This window comes from Oreochromis niloticus, unplaced genomic scaffold (assembly GCF_001858045.2).
Source record: "Oreochromis niloticus isolate F11D_XX unplaced genomic scaffold, O_niloticus_UMD_NMBU tig00000238_pilon, whole genome shotgun sequence".
In the NCBI taxonomy this organism is placed as follows: Eukaryota; Metazoa; Chordata; class Actinopteri; order Cichliformes; family Cichlidae; genus Oreochromis; species Oreochromis niloticus.
Genome location: NW_020327098.1, coordinates 225,079 through 229,652, shown reverse-complemented (window position 1 = coordinate 229,652; position 4,574 = coordinate 225,079). Strand labels below are relative to the sequence as shown.

The 4,574-nt window shown below is 41.4% G+C and overlaps 1 long non-coding RNA gene across 1 annotated transcript; it reads left to right on the top strand.

Moving 5' to 3' along the window:
• The first annotated feature begins 512 nt into the window (after positions 1–512).
• Positions 513–1,601, top strand: LOC109199526 (uncharacterized). Its single transcript, XR_002059885.2, has 3 exons — positions 513–661; positions 727–788; positions 863–1,601. It is a non-coding gene; the product is annotated as an uncharacterized LOC109199526 (long non-coding RNA).
• The last annotated feature ends 2,973 nt before the right edge of the window (positions 1,602–4,574 follow it).

Genomic DNA, 4,574 nt, shown 5'->3' with positions numbered 1-4,574 from the left:
TCACTCCGTGTCTCAAAGACAGGGACGGCGTCCCTGAGGACGCCATCCCTGCGGAGTTGACACGAAGGCCCCCAAGAAACCGTCACTTCTAACCCAAATCCACAGACGCAAAACAATAATTAACAGAGAAAACAGTCCCACTATATAATAATAGAAATGTGACCCAAAGAGAAAACAAAAAAACAAACAAACAATGGCTGTCAGTCTCTCTATCCTACTCACGCCATGCTCCACCACCAAACTCCCAGCATGCAATGCAGAAAGAAAGAAAGAAAGAAAGAAAGAAAGAAAGAAAGAAAGTTTTGTTTTCAAAATTGGAGTTCAAGTTATTTTTACTTCCAGTAATGTTAACATACTACACAGGTCATGAACAAGATTTTTTTCAATTTTCATTGTAAGTGGGCTAAAGCAGTTAATTAAAAGTAGTCTAACATAAATGTTGTAATTTGATGATTTTAATAAACCATGTGTGGCAGGATGAATGTTATCCCTCGGTCCAACCCACTTTCAGCCTGGCACATTAGGGGGCGCTAGTATAAATAGTGGCCATTTGAGTGTCCCTGGATCGCTTACCTGTGATCTCCTTTTTGGTCACCTGACTTCCCTTTGGTGTTGCAGAGATTATTTGCGGGTTACTCTTCTGAAGCCTCCATCGCGGCTGGTAGGTGTTTACTCATTGTAGTGTGTATATTACCTTACTTGGTGGTAAACGGCTATTGTTTGTAGGTCGTAGCTGTAGAAGCCTCCTCTGAGCCATTCTGCTCACGTTTTATGACACGGCTTACTCGGTACGTAATCAACTTTTGTTACGATCTCTGCCTTCTATTGTTCTTTTATAGTAATTATTTATTATGCTTTGCAGGAAGTGTGGGCCTTAGTTTTGCGCCAAGCTACGCGAACTGAAGTACTGCTGCTTTGCTTTGCTGTGCTTTTACCGTCTGTTCCCGTTGTGAGATTTCTTTTCCTGCTGCTGCCAGCTTTTACAGTGGACGTCGGCGTGGACAGCAGCCATATGCATGCCGGTTATGGGAGTCAGCTGGCGTGCATATTGATTGACCGTTAACTTGTAGTCGTGTAGACGGCAAGTTGGAGCAATACGGCGATTCCGTTTGCTCCATATTTTACAGTTTTATCCAGATTGTATGTTGTTTTTCTGCTGTTTTGATTTGCAGTTTGGATTTTTGTTACGCCACTGGTGGGAGGCCCTTTTTCTAGCTGTAGATCATCAGTGTGGTCTTGCAGTTGGGTTATCCCCCAGCGCTACATATTAGTTTTGTTGTAATATATTAAAATTTTCTTTATTTCTTTTATTCAGATGCGGAGTGCCTACGTGGAGGAGACTAGGGTGCCTTGGTGGTGGGATCTTCTGAGTGTACACACCTGCCTTGTTTAATTGATTAGTGTGAGTGTGTGATAGTGTGCTGCACGTGTCTTGGTGTGTTTTCTTTTTTTTAGTTTGTGTGTGGCATCCCTCCCCTCCACTGGTAAGCCTCAGCTCTGAATACCTTTTTAAGCATATTTGTACATGAATATTTATGATTGTGCTTTTATATGGTGTTTTAAATAATTATTAATAAATTGTCAATTTGTTTATCATTGAACCTCGTCTCTGTACTGAGTATAGCGAACCTAAGTGCCTTTTTGGTGATTTAGTGTTACTTCCAGTATTCTCTGGGTGAAATTCCCAGGGTGGCGTTGTCTTTTTAAAACTTTGAAGAGTATTTACTTTATTTCCACCTCGTGCTGCCACACATGTAACTTGGATGGATTCGATGCTGGTGTGACCACAGTGCACACGTCTGCTGTTGCTCACAGTGGTCCAAGGGACCGCTCAGGGAGTTTGTGTGTTCGCTCAGACACATGAAAAATTAGAGGGAACATTGGTTGAATGTGTGCTGCTTTGTTTTCATGAATCCCATTAAAAACACACTTACACTTCCTCAGACCTGGTCTCAACCATCGGACTCCAGCAGGCTCCACCCTGAAAGGAGGAGGGGGGTCAGAGCAGCACAGTCAGCATGCACACATGGACATTACATGGCTCTCATACACACACTGTTACACACTGATAAAGGAACAGTCCAACATTTTCACAAATACACTTCAATCCATACGTGGATCAAACTGCTGATGATCCTGGATCTGTCAGTGCATCACTGTGTTGAATGAAATATGACTGATTCAAACTGTCACCTTCATCATCTTTATATTCCTCTCCTGTTTAGGTGGAAAGGACACCTCCCTGCCTTTGCTGCCAGCTGGTTTTCTCCTCTTGGAAACACATTTACCATGGCTGACACTTTATTAGGTACACAGTGGCCACTGTCTCAGGTACAGCACATAATATAATATGGCGGTCACTTGTCTATGAGCCATCTCCCTTCAGCTTTTTTAGCCGACCTGTTTACCTCCAACTTTGTATCAGCAGCAGCGAGCCACAGACAGAGTCTGGCAGTAGCCACAACTTCTCCAGAAATGACCTCGTCTGGTTTCATTGAGTGATTTTATGTCCATACAGAACAGACTGGATGTTATCAGCACACAGAAATCACATGAACTTGTGCATTAAAACATGTTAGTGGATTATCCACCAATAAATGAGGAGATATTGGACGTGTTAACAGATGACAGATTAGGCCTGGGTCTGTAATACTGTTAGCAAACACAGAATATTAACCAGGAACAGCTCATTCATTTCCATCATTTAAGTTGGCTAATACAAACCACACCTCATCTCCTAATGCACTGAGCTTTCCTTATCTCTGACTGTGACTGACTGCTGGGTCCATGGTGTTCCTCCCCCTGCTGAGAAGGTGCAAACAGCTGCCTTCTTTGAGTCACATACATCAGTCTGTCCACTGTCATTCTTTCCATGACTTTCCCTACATGAGATGTTAGAGCATAAGATAATATAATAATCTCACAAGGCAGATGTGAGAGAACAAAAGTGAATCATATTGAAATGTTAAATCGGGAAAATCCTGGAGAGGAGGATAGTTCTAATGTTCAGTTTGTAATGTTTGAATTCAAAGCAGCTATGTTATACCCCTAATTAAAGATTGTGAAATTATTATGTAGTTTTAGTTTGCATTATTCTCCTGACTTAAAAAAGGTGATAACTATTACAGTTATTAAACTGATTTGTATTACATTAGACTGCTGATTTATTGTGAATAATTGATATTGTTTTATGATGCATGATACTGCTGAGTTATGAAGAGAATATTGTGTGTAGAGAGTCAGGGCTGATAGTAGAGAGGACAGAGCACATTCCACAGGAGCCCCACCCCCACCTCTGTTGGAGGAGACAAAACAGGGAGCCAAGGCCGTCACTTAGGCGCTGTAAGAGAGAAAGAATGTGAATGTTTAGGTTTTTACGACTAGGTGGGGGCCATCAGAGGCTATAGAGATTGACAGACCACGTGACTTTCACACATTGCATGCCGGGTACTCGTGGCAAAACAATCAAAGCAATGCATCAAACACAAGCATTTGCAGCACCGCAAAACGTTCATTCTCCCGTTCCAATACCTTCTTACTTTTTCTTTGCCCCCCAAAAAATGAATGTACAAAACTAAGGAGAACAATGCCGGACCGTACAAAGACAGACTTGATGAAAAGTCAAAGAAAACATATGAGGAAAAAAATCAAAGGAGTGAGAGGGTCAGACCCTTACGAGCACACGGAGTGGACAAAAGACGTCAGCGTGCTGCCCAACTTTGACCAAGCTCATATTTATAATTATATAGTTCTTGGAGTGAGTGCATACACTCATGAAGTTTAGTAATTTCAGGTCACTGCAACAAGCCCGGGTACAGTTTACCGACGGATGGGTACAGGACCTTGAAATGCACCGTGTAGAACGAAAGACCATCGTATGAACAAAGGTAAGTTTACCAGTCTCACAAATCGTCTTCATAAATACACATTCGTTAACCGTTTATTAATAGGACCTTTGAGCTCAACGGTAATTAATTAGTAGTGGAAATAATCTCTGGTACGCATTACAGAAATGTAGCAGTGACAATAATATTGTATGTTGTAATCGCACTGGACAATTAGTGATACAAAACAACTGTTTTATCCTGTGAATAAAAGTATATGTTTTTGTCAATGTACCGTGGTAATAACAGAAGCAAAACGCAATATTGTGTCAGGACAATTCACTATTTATGCACAATAAACAAAGGAGCATAGCGACAATTTCTGTTCAGCGCCAGATTTGCTTGCAACCTATATCACCAATTATGTTATGAAAAATGACGTATTAACTGCTACAAAACACTGACCTTTGTGGAAATGCTTGGAGCAGACTAACATGTGAGCTGGAGTGTTCTGGGACGTTATATTTGGTCTTCGAATGGCTGCAATCCAGGCCATCCGTCGGCTCTTTGTTACTTTGGAAACATGGCTTAAACAATTTCTCGTCAACGACATAATCCAATTACAACTGATCTCCTTACCTGTCGACTTCCTGTGGCTGTCATGCGACCGGCTATTGCAGTTAATAATACAACAGCTTCTTGCCATTCTTGTGTTTCTTTTTATTGCTGCGTAACTGATTTCAATTGAAA